The 21,861-nt window shown below is 29.7% G+C and overlaps 1 protein-coding gene and 1 long non-coding RNA gene across 2 annotated transcripts in view; one reads left to right on the forward strand and one right to left on the reverse strand.

Annotated features, from left to right (window-relative positions):
- The window catches only part of UBL3 (ubiquitin like 3), a 111,722-nt gene that overhangs the window by 72,825 nt on the left and 17,036 nt on the right, over positions 1-21,861 (reverse strand). The window lies entirely within an intron of this gene.
- On the forward strand, positions 6,238-6,869 carry LOC149033201 (uncharacterized). The gene is made up of 2 exons (XR_016175881.1): positions 6,238-6,458; positions 6,559-6,869. It is a non-coding gene; the product is annotated as an uncharacterized LOC149033201 (long non-coding RNA).

The raw sequence follows: 21,861 nt of genomic DNA on the forward strand, positions 1-21,861 counted from the left end.
AGGAGGATAATATTATTAATTTTTAACACATAGAGAGAATATTTTATTTTCCATTTGATTAAATGAAACTTCAATCGATGAAAATTATTGATGAAATAATGTACAAGTTGTACAGAGAAATAGACGAAGCTAGATAATGTGTACCGTCAAGAGTAAAGCTAATGCGTTTCACGATAAAAGTAAATTTACATGGGGAACAACATTTTGATTGATTCGGTAATTGGTCGATTGGAAACTCCTATTACGTAAGAACAAGTTACATTAATGTGTTACATAATCATTATCATCATCATCATCATCATCATCATCATCATCATCATCATCATCATCATCGATATCTATCAATTGCTTGATTTTAATATAATTATTCTTCAAAATAATTCATTAGTTAATATTCTCAATCCTGTGATAAAATAATGTTGTATTTATTTATTAATTTAAAATTTATATGGAATGATAACAAAAGTTAGAAATTTAGGTCGAAATAAATCATACTCGTTAGGAAATTATAATTATTGACATAAATTATATCAATCCTATATAATAAAAAGAATTAAACAAACACACCACATATCCTACGCACATGCGTACAGGTAAAGTTAATGGATAGATAATAAATCGAAAAATTACGTAATCTTCATTTTTTGTTACTTTCAATCAATCGTTAGAGACCTTCGTTTGTCTGAACTCCTTTTCTAATGATTCAAGGATAAGCTACGTCCTCGATCCAGCAGACGTATTAATTAACGTCAATTTAACATAGGTCCGTGAACAATAGCTACAAGATCATTCGAGCTAACGGAATGCGTTGTTGAATTGAAATCGAAGAGAACGTTTGTTATTTCAATTCAAAACTTTATTTGGTAATTATTTTCTTATTAATTATCTTATTAAATTAAAAAAAGAATGGAAGTATACTCCACGTGCGATATAAGTAAAACTTGTATTATCTATGTGGAAAATAATTAATTAATTCATATATACAATGAATGTACCATAAAATCGTACACCATTACGATTACTACCATTTTCCTTTAAAAAATATTGATAAAGTATGTTTAGGATGACCCATTAAAGTAAAAATAATACAAAGTACATTTGCTTAAAAAAATAAAAAAAATAATATATCTATTTAATATACTTCGAATAATCGATCTCTAATATTTGATTAGATGAAAAATTTCAAACTAAAAGTCATCATTAACCAGGAACGTTAAAACAGATATATATATATATATATATTAGTTTAAACAATCCAAAATATTAATAAAGTATATTTGAAGCTTCGATATAATTTAAATAATTATTAATTTATTGAAAGAAATGCATATTACAGTCTAAAAGCATAAAATATAAAGTTCGAAGTATCTTCCTCTTCGAAATTTACAGTTAGACTGGCTCTGTTGTCCTCTATGAAAGTTCTTTTATTGAAAATGTTGTTTATATGACTTTCCAAGGGTTGCATATGTATAACGTACATAATACTCGTAATAAATAGAACTTCCTTTTACGGAAAGTCAACATAAACAACATTGAATAAAAGAACTTTCATAGAGGACAACAAAGTCAGTCTACCGAGGGATTTCGAAGAATCTGATGCATCCAACTTATATTTCGTATTTTTATACTACAGTATACAGTTTCTTCAATTAATAAACAATAATTTACTGTATATCGAACACACTCTCCAGATATATTATATCCCTACTTATCTTTCCATAAACAAAAGTATTTTGCAATAACTATCGATCGATAAATTTCATACAAACAAACGCACACTTTAACAATTATACTAAATAATAGATCTTAATTTCGTTCAACTACAAATCAACTGTATTTTCTATCTTATTTTGTTTTTTTCTCTTTTACTTATCATGTTGGTTTGTAAAATTTAATCATTATCCTTGTTTAAGAAGTTTCACTTAAAAAAAAAAAAATAAAAAAAAAAATAAAAAAACGAACAGAAGGATTGAAATATTAAGAATAACGTGTAACACACCGATACATAAATTACAATGTACTCTAAAGTTATGTAATTAACGTAACGAGGAGAAGTACTAAAATGCGTTTCGGATCATTTAATAAAGAAGATAAATGTCTAGCAACTAGACCAATCCTACGCTTACCTACTACATTAAACATCTAAACATATAAGCGAATAATAAGTACATTAGTGGGAGCTGTTTTGTAATCAGTTGTAATTAGAGCAACGTGTTGTCATTCATGTAATCCAATATATGTGAGAGAGGTGAGAGAGAAGAGAGATAGAGAGTGAGATTCAATACGGTCATTTTTCCGTATAAAATAAAGCCGAATATTGTTGTATCTAATGAAAATTTATATCGATATAGGATAAAAATGACCATTATGGGAATAATAAATAATACGATCAATTTTGCGTAAAATTAACAACTCTTGTATGTCGTTTTTTATATGATGAAACCATTTTTTGTGTTATGAAAATATTCGATAGAAAAATTTTGTCTTATTAAACGCAACGTACCCAAGTACTAATTGACAAAATATATCATATATAATAATTAATAAATATAAAGAAAATATTATTTATTATTTTGTATAATCACTTGCTTCGTATGTTCATATATGTATTAATAAGTATTACTGTTAAAATAAGTAACTTTAATAACTTCCCAATATATCCTATAAAATAATGTATATTCAATATTTCTGATTAGCGATTAAAACAATGTAATAAATATAATATTGATGTACAAATAAGAGAGACGTATGACGATACCAAAAATTATTAATTAATCAACCTAAATAATTCTACTGATTATACACATAATAATGCATACAATTAATAATTGATATATTATCGATATAATTAACGTAAAAGCTTAATTTAAAGTCCTACGTAATGCCATTACAGAATAACTTATTTATAAATTAGTAAAAAGGATAGGAAAATAATTAATTCGTCATATAAATTTTGACGTCATCCATACGTATTCGTTAAAGAGTCTTCCGTTAAACTGAATAGCCATACTTTTGCCGTGACACTAACATACTTGTAGTTTGTAATCCAGTGTGCTGGCTAAAATAGACGAATGTTTTATAACCCATAAACACAATGGGGCCCGAATGCCTTGAGGTGTTTAGTTTACATTAATTAAAACTTTTGCTCACGCAAGTATCGCCATTATCGTAGTTCGATCAAAGTCGCGTGACCGTTCGACAACAAACAATGTGTTTTATTAACTATTATAACGTAGAACAATTCCTCTACATTATGTGGATTAGTTAATGACCTATTCACTGTTATCTCTACATGTTTTATGAAACGATTGACAAATTGCGAAACATTAATTATTAACATTGGTTAATTACCCGTTATTTCGTACATTGCCCAGATTATGTGTTGGACAACCTACGAAATGAATCTACGATAATGAAATTATCTGTTATTTTGTACAATGATTTCGATATGAAATTTATAACAAAATTTTATCATTTTCAGACAATCTACAAAGACGATATTATTTGTGTGTTGCTATTTTGTAAAAGAAATAACTATTATTCTTAATAGTTATATATTTATCTTAAATATTATATATATTATTCTTAATAGTTAATATTAATCTTTCTAAATATAATTATTTATGATGATGTAATATATTACTTCGTTTATTAATCCTAAACGCAAATAGCTTTTAGTTCGTAACAATTCATAAATGATAAATAAGTTTGGCATTATATTGTTATAGCAAAATACGTTCTGTTTCATGTAGATGATGAAAAGGAACATTTATTAAATAAAAATTTTTCAAATATTTTGTTCAATAAATCTCGAATTGCGATAATCCCTGTTACAATTTATCGATTATTTTTCTAATCGATCGAGCATGAACGATTAAAGCTCCCCTATCTACGCGTTAACGGTCATTTTACGCTTTCAATGTAATCACGAAGCGAAGAGGTCTGTTTGAAAGTTCGAAACTGAGTGAAACTCTTGGACGCGTGTCGCTTAAATTTACAAGTTTACGTAATTGGATCACACGTCGAGAGGTTTAAACAATTTGCATTCTCATCTGAAATACGAGAGTTGAAGTGTGAGAGAGTAAGAGTGTGATAAAAAGAGAGAAATAATAAAGATTTCAAGTAATTTTATTTTTTTTATTGTAAATTTTGTTGCCTAATTATTGCTCATCATCTTATCCCTTTTGTTTGTATTTTCTTTTGCCACTTATGGCCTTTAAATTAATTTTGTTATGCTTTCAGACGAGAAACATCGACGTATATGCACAACATCTAATAACGAGAAAAATAAAAGAAGAAAAAAGTTAAAAAATTAATTTTTTTACGCACGTAGGCACGTACGCACGCGCGCACATGCATATACAAACGTACAAAGATCTGTTTGTAAAAAGTAAATCCTCTTTTATTTGCACGCTTGTTTTGCCAAAATGTTTAATTCAAATACGCTTGACTATTACGTTCCTTCTTTTTCACACGAATAAAACTTTATTTAACGCGCGCGAATGAAAAAAGAGAGATGCTAAATATAAATAGCTTGCTTAACGCAGAAAAAAAAAAATTGAAAAAAGAAAGGAAAAGAAAAGAGTGTTGCTAAAGAAATCTCTTTCGTGCTTAACAAGATAACACTTTTTTTCTACTTTATTTTGTTAAGAAAAAAAAAAAGGAAAGAGAGAAAAAAACAACCCTCGAAGGAATTTGTTTAGAAATATGTTATACAGCCAGGTAGATATTTTAAAGAAAATGTAAATAGAGTCTTTATAAAATAAATCAATAGGTTACAAAAGAAATCTTAATAAAATAAAATACTTTTGTTTGTTGACATCAAGCGAGATTGAATTATTTATTGATAATTGTATCAAATTCCATTAAAAAAATTATTTGATAGTTGATGTTACTACTTAACCTTTCTATTTTTAACATTAAAAGATAGATTAAACTACAAAATACTATTTAGTGATTGATTTATAAACACGGATAACCTTTCTATTTGGAACGTTTCAGTAATAATTTGGTAAGTAATGATTTAAGGAGGGGGGGGGAAGGTTAATACGATGAAAAAAAGGCATGTTTTTACGAATTTTTTTTTGCGATATAGGTAGTGCAAATATATTTGTTCAAAGTACATATAATAATACTTGGTTTGAACTACATTTTCTAAAATTTTCATACAAAAATATTGAGAATTAACAAAATGGCGGCCAATCTTCGGAAACGCCTCGAAAAAATCTTGAATTGCGGTGTTCAACGAAACTCTCGGAAAAATCTTCTAAATCAAAAAAATCAAAATGCATTAGTTTAAATGAATGATCTCCCAGGTATCCCTGGGAGGAATTTTTTTTTTTTTTTGAGCACTTTGAAGTGAAAAGATCGATTTTCACCAAAAAAAATCGGTCTATTTGTTACTGTAAAATTGACAATTTTCCAAAAAAAAAAAGCTCCCAGAGTTACCTGGGGAATCATATCACGAAGTACTATGCAAAATTTCAAAGCGATCGGCTGAGTAGATTTTGAGGAAGATTGAACACGGACTTTGAAAATGACAAGTTTCAAAAAAACGGTTTAAAGTTTTGCACACCAAAAAATACAAAATAAATCTTGATAATTGTGTTATAATCACACAGAGTCATCAATGCCAGGTCCATAGAGTAAAAAGCTTCAGATCCGAAGCATCTTTTTGTCCTTGTCTAAGTAAAAACTCTTTCTGCTTTACTGTCGTGCGACGCTTGCTGCTCTGCTCTTGTAATTCGCAACTCATCAACTTATTGCACCCATTCGTGAGAACTTGGCCATATTTCGATGTGCATCTCTTGCATAAATGCCAAAAAAACAAAAGAACCTTCATTAAAAGTGCATGCAGCTATATTAGCTGCAATTTCAACAACCGTAGAGGTGCCACTGACTGACTTAGGAGAAATCTTCCAAATAAGTTGGTTCAAACTTTCGTTGTTTATTGTTCTGGGTGAAACCACCCAGACAACGCTGCAGAAGTTCATCCTTGCTCGAATCTTCATAAATGGGTTTCATGGCTTGTAAAACATCAGTAGGAAGAGCTGTGTAGAGCAGCTGCCGGCCGCTGACCAGCAGGTATAAAAAAAAAAAACAGTCTAGAGGAGCGGTCGTTCAAATGCTCATAACTTTGTCAATTTTGCTCCGATCGACTTAAAATTTGGACACAGTATTCTTGAGATGTTATACATTCATTTAAAACAATAAAAAAAATGAAAAAAAAAATTTTTAATACTTTACCCCCCCCCCTTAATATTACTTTGAAAAATAGATAATCTGTTTAAATTATAAAAATACTGGATTTGTTTAGTAATATATATTAAATATATATTGAATAACATATTACAAATAAAAGCTTAATAACTCTTATTTTTATTTTAAAACAGATGAAAAGTATGCCAGTAAAAAAGGAAGACAACAACAAAAGATCAGTCGCTGCTAAAAGCAAAATGGTATTATATTCTTATTTTGAAACATTAATTATTTATGTTTATGTTATATAAATATGTAAATTAATTGTAAATTTAAAAATAATAATTGTATCTTTTTTAGAAGTATGAAAGTGGAATAAAATCTGTTGACGAAGAGACCATTATGTCTTTGCTTGCTGAAAATCTATCTATATGAAAATCTATGAGAGCTCAAATAGAGAGAATGAATGCAATTTTAAGAGAATATAAATCGTATTTAGCAGCTTCAGAATATTTAAGCAAATACAATGTTTCATAATCATGAACTTAATTAAACATAGTAAAAATTGTATATATTTTTTTAAAAAAAGTAATGAACTGCACATAGCATAAGTGAGTAGTTAGAATTGTACATTTAAAATAAAATAAATTTGTATCATTTATATGAATATATCTATATTTATTTATTCATTTGTTCCGTTGTAAAAATATTATAAAATTATAAATAATAAAATTACCATCATTATTAACAATACACAATATATGTGCAGCAAATGCATAAATTAAATGTTTAAAATTCTTCATTTCATAGTCGCAGATCCATACACTTTGGTATGACGTTTGCAGTTCTTATAATAATTTTTCACGCAATACTAACGAACATTGAAAAAATGTTTAACTATTTTGTACTTAACAAAGCAACAATTTGGAAAATCAATGTTGATTTTCTTAAATAATACTTTTAGTAAATCAAATGTATTTTTCAATATGTTTTCAGACAGATATCAATATTTGTCTACGACTATTACACGATTTCAATAAAATTTCTTCTTCATTCATTCACAAATAATTAAAAAAATTGCAAAAAAATAACGATAAAACTCACAGACTAACACTCACTACATATGTTTTTTTTAAACTGTCCGCTCACTCGAGGAGCAAAGATGGCGGATGAGAATACTCATCTCTATAGTGCTGTATCTATAATTCTAGCGTTAATAAAAAAAAAGAAAATCAAAACTGTTAGTCAACAAAAAAATAATAGAGATTGAAAATGTCCCCGATAAAGACATATTACAATCTCAATCCTTTTTCTCATAATATTAACAATCCTATATATATATATATATATTTCTTGAACTTTTCATCATTTTCATCCTTATTACGGTCTATTTTTCCCTTTCTTTCTTTCACCCTCTCGGTTACGGCAAAACGAATTTAGGATTTCGACGCAAGCAAAAAAGTTTGGGAAAATCCTTCCGGTTAGGTTCGTCGTTCGACTATATGTCACATTTAGATTCTGTCGAAAACGGGCGAACTGCTGTGAGGAGGTTGAGGAGTGGGTGGTTGGTTGGTTGAAGGGGGGGTGAATCGCAAATCCGTGAAATTTCCCTTGCTTGCAGAGTTTCGACATTCGAGCGACATCGAACGAGGATCGCCGTGCTTGCAAATAGGGACGCTGCTAAGCCGAGCGTGAAGATAATCGTTTTTCCGTTAGGGACGACGTTACTTCACTTCCGATCTCACTCACTCACTCGCTCACTCACTCGTTCGCATACATACGCGATGTGATCATACGCAAACGTATATCGTAAAAGCCATAAACGAAAAGAGTGTTGGAGCCTGAACGTTTTCCCTCCCCCATCACCATCCTACTATCATCTACCGCAAATCTTCGCGCTAAATTTCGTTGCTCGTACCTCTAGCTTGAAAAAGAGAACATAATTTTAGTTTTTAAAAATGATGATGATAATAATAATATAGTCTCGCGTTTAGCTTACATCGCTTGATGATTTTTTTTTTCTTCTTGGGGGGAGGGGAGAGAGAAGGAGTGTTTTTTTCAACGTCACGCCCAAAATGACGATTAAAAAAGAAAATGAAAAAGTGTTCAATTCCCCTTCTTTGGGAAATAATAATATAATTTTAGTTTTGTAAATGATGATGATAATAATATAATAAAGTTTAGCTTACATTAGATGGCTTGATGATTATTTTTTTATTTTTTTTTATTTTTATTTATTTTTTTTTTTTTCAACTTCACGCCTAATGACGAGAAAGAAAATGAAGTCTTCTTTGAGAAATAATAATATATCTGTCAATGAAATTTTTTAACAATTTTTTCTCTGACGAAATTTAAAATAAACGATAACACTTCGAATAATTTGTTTCATATATATGTAACTTCTATCTAAAGGATTAAAAAAAAAACCTTACACTACAAGCAACGATGTTATTTACACTTTACATGCAACAATTTATCGTTCGCACCTTATACATACGTTGCAATGAAATTCAACATTTAACGGACAAATTTAGAGAGTGTTTGCACGTTAATACAAGCTCTTTTGAAGGATAGAAATTTTGATTTAGTATGTTTCAACCGATGAGAGAGTGCAAGAGAAAGATGTAGACAAAAAGAGAGAGAGAGAGAGAAGCATTTCCACGTAGTTACACTTTGAATATTATTTTGCGCGTTGCGTTTAATTACGCACGTTTCCGAAATATTCTGCGCAACTCGTATGCAATTATTCTTGCGAATAGGGTGGCAGCGCGTTCCGCATTTCCTAGTGCTACGAATTTTTACTCTATTAACTGCCTCTACGATTATACTTGTATATACGAGCACGCACGCGCGCACGCGCACACACACATATTCAGAGGCATGCAACTATATATATACTCGAAAATAAATAGTGCATGGTTGCGTTTAGCAATATTCTCGGCATTCGCGAAACGAACGTTTTCAACAAAAGTTTAATTATTCGATCGTCTGTCGTTCTTTTTTTTCTTTTTTTTAGTTACCGTAGATAGGAACAACGTTGGTAGTAAATTTTTCAAAGAGTTTGTTTCGTTAGAGTAGTGGACGTTTTGTTATAATAAAGTAGAGTTATGATTGACACGGTGTGTTAAATTCTACGATCGATAGACTTTCACATTGAAAAATCCAAATTAAACGACACTTCGTAATAAATAAAGAAAAAAAGAAAAAAAAATTAATTACTACTTAACTGTGTTATATATATATATATATATATATATATATATATATTTTTTTTTTATTTATTCTTTATTATCATTATATTTTCGATATTATTGTTATAATTATGATCATATTGTCGATGATTTTGATTAAATTTGAAATACGAATGCAATCATTGTAACGTACACATAAACAAATAATACACCACTGATCGTGTTTAAATTTATTGACAGATATTTACTTATTATAGAAATATCATTTTATCTCAAAATTTTATCAAAAATGTTATTACGGTTTTTTTCTTCTTTTTTTGTGTGAAAATTGTCATATGTGCAATTCGTTTAAGATCTAATCTAAATATTTAATTCTAAATATTGTTTAAGTAAAAGGGTTAATTTAGTATACTTTTTTCTTTATACAGTAGTTATTTTCATCTAAAGAGATATTACCAACCAAATCCTATATCATTTTCTCTCATATTCTATAATTTAGTTATCTCATACGTGTCAATAGTTTCTTTCTGTAAATATAAACGGTTTCCATCGCAAACAGAAACGGAAAAGTGACATTTAACGATGATTTTTGCGCGTAACCGTCAAATTAATTCGCTTCCTTTTCAAGCAGCTTTTAAACGTTCGGCCCAAAATATTCGCTCGACTTAATCGTTCCCAACGTTTCCACCCGTTAAATTCATCATTTCAAAAACTTCTCAATCGAGAGTTTTATCGCATTTCACCTTGCGATAGAATAATAAATTTGTCAGCATGTTCAAATCTACAGAGCTACGGTATTTTTCATCAAAATTATACGGGAATAGATAGCAACGAACTTTCCAATTATCCTGAAAAATTTCAAATTTTGTCCACAAACGTCAATCTGATCAACTAATTACCACGTAGTAACTTCCCAAAGTGAACGAACTCTTTGAATCTTTAAATAAAAAAATATTTCGATACCCAGAAATTCTTCTTTTATCGCATTCAAATTTATTTTTTCCAAATTACCATATTTAATTAGATATTTTTACAGGTTAGATTAGTACCTCAAAATTATCTAACATAAAATTTATAAAAAAAATTATATTTAAAACTTTCAATAAACGGTATTTGTATTTTAGCAGGGGTTTATTATTATTCATGGAAAAAGAAAAGTAAGTTTATTTATATTGGGAGAAAAAGAAAATATAATAAAACATTCTAATCAAACGACAATAGTAATAGTAAATAATGTCAATAGTAAACCACAAATAATGAATATTTATTTATTAACAATTCGTGATACTATCAAAAGCATCGGTCGTTCATTTTACATGCGTCCCGCGTACGCGGCCTGTGCACTTAAATGCATAACCATAGATTGCACAAGCTGGTTGAACTGGAACGATCGAGGAGAGAGGAGAAAGTTTAGTAGCCCTTCTCTCCTTCTCTCTCTCTCTCTCTCTCTCTCTCTCTCTCTCTCTCTCAAGAGCTCTTCCTCTTTATCCCCCATCCCCTAAATCTGCCGAAAAGCAACGGTAATTTCGCCGATCGCAATTTCCCAACGTCCTCTTCTCTCCGAGTTGCTACCACTTCCTTCCCTTCTCATCCCTTTTCCTTCCCTTACCATTTTACCCTTCCACGATTATTTCAAATCGTTTCTGCCGTAGGTATCACAGAGTCGAAAATTGAGTCCTCTCTCTTCCCTCCCTCCCCCTTCCACTCTTCCCTTTTACCCACTTAGCTCGATTTCCTTCTTCTTCTCTCCGCAACTCGACGAAGAACTTTGGAACAGACAGATTGATTCGCATAGTTGAACATCTTGTAACTTTAAAAAAGTATCCCACCGCTCTTTACTCATTTTACTCCACTTTTGCTTTGTCATGCTATGGAATACCTCTACAATATAGTAAGAACTTTTGAAAGCAACTCCACTCTTCAAGAAACGAGTCATTCTACGTTCTCCTAAAAGCGAATACAATAATATAATAAAATCGTGAGATTCACGACAAAATCTGTTATTATTGATATCTCTGTTAAGAAATAAAAGGAAAAGTAAAAAAAAAAAGAAAAGGGAGAACAAATTCTTTCTTGTTTCTATTCAATATTTCTTATATCCAAAATTAGATTTTAAATACATACTTAAATAGAAGAATCGTTACGAAATCGTTGCTAGTCAAATCAAAAAATAAGAAAAATCGGAAAACTAAATAGACTAAGTAAAATAACGCGTGAAGATAAGATCGAATGAATATACATAAGTTTCGAAACAACCACGCGATCTCACTCTAGAATAAACGAGGACATGAATTTTGTAAGAGCATTTTCCCCAAGCATGTTTCATTTTATTTTTTTTTTTATTTTTTTATTTTTTTTTTTTTTTGGGGTAAAACGAACGAAGAGGATACACGTTTTCTTCGCGGTGAGAGTTAAGACACGAATACGCGATTCTTCTTACATAAATCATGCGAATGCATATATGATTGATTTATCTGTTAAATTTTATAACATTAATTTTTAATAAAAAAAAAAAAATTACATTCTTTTACGTTGAAATGTCAAATAAAATTATAGAAACAAACGATTAGTACTAATCCTTGTCAACTCCTTATCTTTCTTTTTCTTTTTTTTCTCCATACATTTAAAACCGGTAGTGAAAATGCATTTTATGTTTTCCGGAAACGTATTTCGTACTGAGTTATTTGTCACGCGCATTCGTTCATAAAATCAAAGACCTAGGAAGTCCGTCGTTCTACTTTCGAATAATAGAAACAAATCATCGAGCTGACATCGCGTGTAGACAATGACAAAATATAAAGCAACTAATCGGGACTTATGCTTATGTTAAAAATCGATCTTTTTCTTCGACACAATTTTGGACATACATATGTATTATATATATATATATATATATATATATATATATATATATATATATGACGATGATATGACCAATGACCGAATTCAAACTGTCGAAACATTTCGAATCTCATATCTGTTTACTTGGATATATTTATTTATTATTTATTTTATTCTACAAACAACGTGTAATTGCTTTTCACAAAAAAAAGGAAAGAAAATACTATACCAATCTTTCGATTCGAATTAACTCTCCTGATGTAATCCAAATTTTTTCTGGTATTATATACAAAAGGAAAATTAATATAACGCTACATCGACAAATATTAAATTAACTATAAATTAACAATTTACAAAAGATATTGTATTTACTTTAATACGTAAATTTAGAGTTGTAACATTAATAATAATACATCACGTTATATTTCTTTTTAGAGGGTACAACTTTTACACAAAATAAATTTTAATATTGTAAAAGAGTTTCATTTACAAATACAATTAAATAACATAAATTTAAAATATTTTATTCTTTAATTATAAATAACTCCATTTGGAATAAAATTGATATTTAATCGAGAAATGCTTTTATATTACAGTACATATATTTTTTCATTTTTATATTTATATTTATATAAAAAAGTGTAAAAACTTTAAGAACCCAATTTCCATAGAGATATTATAAAGCAATACACATGGTATCATGTGTAAAGAATACAAAAAAGGAAATTAGACAGAAAAAAATATATCGATATATACGATTTGAAAATAAATACATGAGATCAATAGAGAATTAAAAAAAAAAAAAATAACTATTCGACATGTTTTTAACTAGAAGCACTCGTTGAAGGAAATATCACTCCTCACGACGATGTACCTATGTCATGCTGTATCAAATATAAAGATTCGTCGGACAATAGATTCGAAATAAAGGAAAACGAGCCATTCTACTGGTACGATTTACCGGAGCGGCGAACAAGCACAAAACATTATCCTACGATCATCCAGCACTTATACTTTCGCTAAAGAATTCCCTCCAACGTTCCACATTCCATATTCGTTTTAACCTGGATCTTTTCCAAGAAATTCCCTCCTTCCTAAGTTAGCGGGGCGTAAATTCATCTACTATACCGCATAGCTCTTATCCAAAGCACGCTAATCCACTATCGTACGATTATTGGATATCTCGAGAACTATCATAAAACCGCGCACATCGGGTCTAAAAGATAAGGTCGATCGTTTCTTCCATAACGTTTATGTCTACATATAAGCGCAATAAATATTCAAATACGTGGATTTATATAATAACATGATAAAAATCTAAATACAAACATACGCATAAGGTGTATAATATATACATGTACGTACGTGTGTATGTATGCTTAGATATAAAATAAACACAATACTCTAAACATGAATTATAAAAATTTAATAAAGCACCAAATTTAATATTAATTGTTATTTAAATAATCGTTTGGGTCTTATGCTTAATAAATGTAAAATTATTAACAAAAGTTCTTTGATAAAAAGTAGAACGTAATACTGGATAGGTTCAGACATAACCTATATATATATATATATATATATATATGATATACAAGAAAGTAAATAAAAGCTGGTTTACACGTTTTGTATACGAGATTGCGAAGTAGAGCGAAGCTTCTATTCTACGTAATAATTTTTAATAGTCGGAGAGAGGTGTATATCTGTAAAGTGTAAGAACAAAGTCAGTAGAGCTGGTTCGATTTTTATAAACAAAGACCTCGTCAATCTACGAAAGAACGAAATGATTCATAGGACGAAAGGGACCTCGACACTTGCAAATGGAACGAAAGTAACTCGATAATATGTATTTATAAGTATGCGTGTTGTACGTGTATAACTACGTGTTTGATATAAATGTACATTTAGTAAGGCAAATATAGTAGAATAGTATTTCATTAAACGAGAAAAGAAGACGGAAAACTCTCATTCTTCATAACAATTTTCACCAAGAGAGTTCCATTATTCTAAAAGCATAACCTTGTTCAACGTCCAACGTGAGTTTATTTTACTTGACCACGTGAGATGAATTGCCAGGCATCTCTCTATTCGCTATAATCGAACTTTAATAAAACCGATGAAGAAAGGCAAAGGTTTCGACCATTAAGAATGGCACCTTTTATACAAATCAATTAAATTTCATTCATTCCAACTATCCCACAAATATAATGTAAACGATTGATACGTTATTATATTAATCGAATCAAATAAATAACTAGGAATTATTTCAATATAAATATTATTGATGCATTTGACAATTTCAATTTATCATCAAACATGTAACTGTATAAGTACAAATTTTCGTAAAATGTATGGTACGTCAGCATAAATTAACATCTATCGTATATATTGGTTTTTTTTTGTTCAGTCTTCCTATTTATCTTTTGTTTTTTATTATTTTCATCATAATTCATTCTCGGATCTCACCTTCCAACGGTATTTACAGCAAGTCGATCGTACGTAATGAGAGTACCGTTCACGTGGGTACCGTAACAGATCATTCTTACAACACAACGGTTGTTTCTTTTCTTTTAATCTTATTTTATTTCTATCTTTCTTTCTTTATTTATTTATTTCTTTTTCTACATTAAGAAGAGTCCCACTTTTAAATTAAGCAAAAACATTTTATACGATGACCATAGATTTTTACAATGTAATTTCAATGATTCCGTCCTAATCAATTATTTTACATTTGTTAAAATGACACGAATAATATCGATGATCAATGAAAAATCTAGGGTATTCGATATTATATGTTCATTAGCGACCTTGCTTAAATTGTTCAGGTTTATAGATAAATTTTCTTGGTATATTCGAAAGATTAAATCTATTTTCATACTGAAATACGTTGTCGTTGAACGTCATATCGCTGAACTGTCTAACTGGAAATAGAATAACTGGAAACAGAACTTTTCTCTCTCTCTTTCTCTCTCTATCCCACTCTGTCTCTCTTTTCCGATATATATATGACTTACTTACCTCCATCGCATGCGATGTTAACTTTAGTGTTTTTAAACCGCGTTTGGAATGTTTTTATTCAAGTACGGACAGTAGATTTCATTAAGAATCAGTCAGTTGTGGATCGGCGATTGTAAATATTAGACAGTTATAAAGTATCATGAAAATGTAAGCGAAAGAAATGTGAAATTTTCAAAGGAGTTCGCAATTCTGTAAAAAAAAGATACCAAGTGTGTGTAGAAATAAAAGGTGGACACGTGAAAAATCTTCTGTAAATATTGAAAATTTAGTAGTTAAGTTATAAATATTGAATGATTATTTTTAAACACCCTGTATATAACACGTGTATAATAACTATTCTAATATAAATACAGTGAATGAGTATTAAAATAATTGTTAATTAACGAAAAGGAGAATATGTATTGTTACCTGAAAACACCAAGTATATGATAGGAGTACCGTCTTCTTCGAAATTCATTTTCATACTGACACGTTGTCATCTATTAAAATACTTTTATTAAATGCTGTTTACATGACTTTCCGTATATATAATATCCTGTACTTGGTGTTTTTAAGTAACAATAGACATTTTTTTTGATTAATTATCAATTATTTTAATACTTTAATGCACTTTACTTATATTAGAATAGTTATTACACACGATGTGTATGTATACATACATATGTATATATGTATATAAATGTATATACAGTACTAAAGAACATGATCAGCCCAGAGTAAATGATATACACACAATATATATCATAGGAACATATGCGAAAATGATAATTTTACTTGACACTAAGTACCAATTTTTATGATCATCGATAATGTTGATTAACGTTTATCCACAAGTTTATAACTCGTGCAAAAATAAATTCCTGTCTTGGGTATGTAATAAGACTATAAATATAAAAAAAAAGGATAAGAAGAAAAAAGATAAAACTTGTTTTTTTTTTATTCTTAACGACTATAACCGTTTTACCAATCCAGCATCTCAAAAAAACAAATCGTTTTTCTAAGTTTTTCGAAAGACCAACTGCATCCAGATAAACAAACCAAACAACGTTAAGAAAGATATCGATTATTATTTCTACGGCTAGATCATTATCGTCAATCAAAGATGCACGGGAGTAAGGTAAACTTGTGAAAGATATATCTAGAGATAAATTCTATGATAAGAAGAAACACGATAATTTTCCATTTTCTTCCTCGTATAATACATAATTTAACAAACTCGCCGAGAGACGAAAACAACATACGATCCAAGTTTTCGTCCAGAATCTCAATTTATTCTTGTAGATTACGTCGTTGGCGCAATTATGAGGTCCGGCCAAAGCACACACTACTAATCTTGAACGATAGTGAAGATGGTCGTTGTAGAATCAGACACCATTAGGACGTGTTGGATTTGCAATAAGAGACAGCACGAATTCGTTAATCCCTATCTCTCTCTCTCCCTCTCTCTCTCTCCCTCTCTCTCTCTCCCTCTCTCTTTCTATCTCTCTTTCTCTAAGTTTTCGTAACTGAAATTTATTAGAACGGTGGATCAACATGCGTTGGACGATTCACTATGTTCTTATTCTCTTTCTCACTTCAGGATAAAGACTGCACGTGCCAAGACTTATAATGACGTTGATAAAGATTATTTCTTTTTCTTTCTTCCATTCGACTTGGCTCGTATCGAAAGAAAAAAAATTTCTCAATGTCATTTTTTTTATCACATATTTTCTACACATTACGTGTTTTACGAATACCTAAATTAATTATATTAAATTATATATATATATAAAAGATGACATTCCTACAACACGGTTCCGTTCTAAAAAGATATTCGAGAATTGAATAAAAATTCTCGTACAACACGAAACGTAATGAGAAGTTTTAATGAATATAGTAAATCTTTGTTCTTCGAATCAATCATGTTCATTCTAATAAAACCGATGGATCCTATTAAATGAATTATTACAGGATCGAGTGTTACAGCTAACTTTGATCATTACACTAACTAATTTAATCGAAACTACAAATCATTCGAACTGTGTAAGCCTTGTAAAAAAACAAATTAAAAATCGAATCATTCATCGATCATTGCTATGTAAAGTTGGAACATTCTAAGAATATAGATAAATATCAAATCAATGATGCGTAACGTATCATCGACGAGAATGTAAAATAGTGTTTTTTTCGTGCACGCGCCATCGCTGAAAGGTACGCGCATTTCGATAAAAAAAAAAAGAAAGAAATGTTCGTCATATCATCAATTGCTGCAAATTCTTATAAAATAAAAAAAAAAATCAAGAATGACGTTTAGCACCGAATCTCACTTATTAAACAAGAATTTATTCAATTTCTTAAATGTACAATGATAAATAAACGTAACATCATACCGTAGTATGAATTTAAAACGATAACAAAAAACACGTTCGAAGTTTTTCTGTATTGATTTTCATTTTCTCTCTTTTCGTCATTATCAACTACGTTTCAATTTTCACCATTCTTTTTCGTTTTCTTTTAAAACTTCTTTTTTCTCCTCGGCTGATTTTCTTCGGAACTTCGAAAGATCATTTAATCCAGACGAAAGAGATAATAAGTGCGAAAAGAGTAGTGTGGATAAGAAATAAGAAGTTGCAAGTTAGTCAAAAAAAAAAAAAAAGTAAAGAAAAAAGAAGAAAAAGGAAAAAAAATCAGATGATTCGTGAAACTTTGCTAGATTTCAATCGAAGTATAAAGTAATGGAATAAGCTACCGAAAGCAAGACTCTTTCTTGCAGGAAAAACGATGATATTAGTCGTAGTAGTAGTAGTAATACTTATGAAAACTTGGAATATCATAATAAGCTCGTTTGACGGAAGCTTTTCGCCATTCGTCGGACAACAAAAATTATTTGAATCTTGTGAAAAATCGAACAAAAAATCGATAAAAAAAATAAAAAGTAGAAATAGAGTCGATATATTGAAAAAAAAGAAATATAAGAAAAAAAATATGACCGAAGAAGAAAAGATAAAATGATAGGAAACGAAACGGGGAAAAAGGGTGAAGAAGAAGAAGAAGAAATAAGGTAGAACTGCTCCGAGGCATTAACGAAGAAAGCTTTCCGAGTGAACGGTTAAGTTAGCCGAAATTTATGGCTGAACTGAATCGAACGTAAAATACCCAAGGCAAAAAGAGACGAAATCAATTCGAAAGCTCTTTTCCTCTTCTCGCACTCTACATTTTCCTCTCTTTCTTTCATCCTTTTTTTTCTTTTTTCCTCTACCATAATGTCGCGAATACTAGTTTCGTTCGATACTGGAAGGAATCATAAATTTACGATTCTATTTCGTTAATAAGCTCCTCGACCGAACAATTTACAAAATTATCTTTGACTCGTTTTATCTTTTCCTTTATTATTTTATCCTATCGATACATTTTCATCGAACTAAAATATAAAAAATAAAATATTTCGCACATTATATCGTTTACGTTATATAGTTTCATTCATCTAACCAGGTTTATTAATGAAGCAAAAAAAAAAAAAGAAAAAAATTATAGATAAAAAGGAAGCATAGAATTTTCATAAAAATAATATCTGTTTTATTATTAAAGAGAAAGAATGAAAAAGAAAAAGATAATTTGTATAAACGTCTTCGATGATACGTACCACACATACGTAGAAAATTATCTTCAACGATATAAAATTGCGAAGCGAGGAAAAACCGGGAAAAGGAATTTTTGTTTTTTTTTTCGATAAAAGAAAAGAATAGGTTACATCACTTTTTTTCCGGGGTATTATTTTGTTTTGTATATTTATTATTTGCATATCTTTTTCTTCCTTTCCAGATCAGTTTGCACAGTAGGTACGCGAGGGTGAACTCTCTCTCCCTCTATACTATATATATATATATATATATATATATATATATATAGTATATCGTAGTCGTCATTTTGTCTGCATTTGCGATGGGGGTTGGTTGGTCTATTCAAAACTCGAACTCGTAACAAATTCGTTCGCGGATGCTTTCGTATTCTTGAGCAGTACCGAACTCTGAATATGTAATATCACGGAGAGAAGTCTGTCTCCTCTTCGGTCGGAGAATTACAAAAGACAAAATAACGAAAAAAGTCTGAAAGATACACACGCTTTGCACGCGAAAATTTATAAATGATTTTAAGGATTCACGGAAAAACTTTTATAAAAAAATAAAATAGAAAACGTTAACTACTTCAAGGACATAGATAAAACTTAGTCGTTTATGTCGACATTAATCTACTTCGATTTGTTCGATGTTCGACCGATTCGGAAGTTCCAAGGTCGAAGTATTAGAAAAGTCCATTTATTTCGTCCAAACACAAAGCTGTTTTTCACGTAATCGAGGTCCTCTCTCTCTCTCTCTCTCTCTCTCTCTCTCTCTCTCTCTCTCTCTCTTTATGTAACGTCAACGATCCATACCGAACGTTCGCGGTAAGTACACACACACACACACACACACACACACACATATATATATATATATATATATATACGTATCATGTGTCATGTTAGAAGCGTTATAACTACAGACTTAGCCAGTATTAGCCTCTCCCATCCATTCTTAATCCTTTTATTCTCGTCCTATTTTCCTGACATTCGTCTTTTTTCCCCTTCTACCCCCCCCCCCATTTACGCGAATTAATCTTGTGATGCTTTTTATAGACTAATAGTCAGTAAACAGAAGATGAAAAAAGAAAAGAAAAAAGAAAAAACAAATGTAATCGGTTGAAGAAAAAAATAAAAAGAATTCTAACGATGACGTAATATGTTCTAAAGGACATTGATACATCATATGATTCTGATTTAATATACTGTACATACGTATAAGTATTACACAAGGATGTTGATGAAATAACAATTCCAATTTTATATTATCAAAAGTATTCTCTCCACAGCTGACGGTTCTCGACTGACGGCTATAAGATTCTCTTTCCTTATGTATAAACATAGTCAAGCATATAGGATGTTTACATGGTTTCGAGATGGATATTATATTACGTATAAATTTCTATACGAAGGTTAAAACATTTCAAAGATTTTAAGGTTAAGGTCTTTCGTACGACATATAATTTAGAAAATTTTTAATAAAATCATTCTATCAAAAAAATAGAAATAATAAAAACTTACTAATGATTATTATCATCTTATAAGGCTAACGTAAAATGATAATAAAAACGAATAGTTACTAAATATAATTTTTTCCCTTAAGAAAACTAACTAACAAATCGTAGAAGAACATTTTTGGCACGGAAAAGTAACAAGAGCAGTCTTTCTTGACAATCAGTCACATCTGTTGTGTGAGAATCTCTCCGCAGTGTCGACTGTTCAGCCAAATGTCCAATTTCTGATAAAAAAGAACCAAACAAAAAAATCTTATAATCGTTACATCATTTAGACTATAAGAACACTTAAATAATTATTTGTATTTGATTCGTGTGATGACAGTATAAGTACAATACAATACAATACAATAAATAATATTCTCTATATAATATAAATCAATTTTTTTCTAGGATCATAAAATTATATTTTGCGCCGAGGAACGAAACATTTGTAATTTTGCATATTGCATACAACAATCATTGACCGAAAACGTACAACTAGTAAAATTTTATATAGAACAAGATAGAAATGTTTCTAACCTTTAATATTATAATATAAGAAGTCTAAAAACAAAAAAAAGAATATATTTTCTAGGCAGGTAGCACGCGTTACAAGTACTTTGCAAATAAAAAAAAAATCTCCAAGCTGACAATATTTTTTAACCTTTTCATCTCTTAGTTATATATATACACGATATACGTGTATGTAAAATCTCGCTGACTTTCAATGATAAACTGCATCAAGGAAACAAGGATTTCAATCCATGCAAGATCTTTTCTACTAGAAAATACAAGAGGAAAAAGAAAAACTGAACAGAATAAGATACATATATATAATGTAAAAAGAAGAAAAGGAAGATTGATAACGTACACACAGAAAAGAAATATTGAAAGTCGTTTCCAGTGCTCGTTATTGACGCTTCTTCGAGTTATTCTTTGATGATACTTCAAATTGCAACCAAACGCATCATTTTCTTTTTCATTGCGTTTGACTTCATTCGCCAAAAAGTCCCTTATTCTTTCCTAAAGTACTTTCCTCCCTTCCATCCCTTCTCTCTTTAATTCATTTTTCTCTATTCTTCTTCTTCTCGCAAAAGCCTCACGACGACAACGAGCATTCCGTTATAATACAGTAAACAAGCTACGCGCACGATAAAGCACTCGTGGATTTCACAAGAATAACACAAGTAGTCCGTACACTTTCTCTTTGTGCGCGGTCAGGTACGTTTTTATGAAAGCGTGTAAAAAAAAAAAATAAAAAATAAAAAAAATAAAAAATAAAAAGAAAAATTAAATAAAAAAATAAATAAAAACAGAGAGGAAAGAACTTTTCACTCCCTGGATGTCCCAAAGTACGACGATTTAATTACGACCGTGAAAGGAGATAAAATAAAATGACAAAATAAAAGAGAGATGAGTTTTATTCCTCAAATCGAATGTAGATTGAAATAAAACCATAATAATATAATATAATATACACATTTGAAAAATTTCTTTCTTGATTTATTAATCGAATTAA

Source organism: Polistes dominula, unplaced genomic scaffold, assembly GCF_049000335.1.
Source record: "Polistes dominula isolate Pdom_NZ unplaced genomic scaffold, Pdom_raw_medaka contig_15, whole genome shotgun sequence".
Classification (NCBI taxonomy): Eukaryota; Metazoa; Arthropoda; class Insecta; order Hymenoptera; family Vespidae; genus Polistes; species Polistes dominula.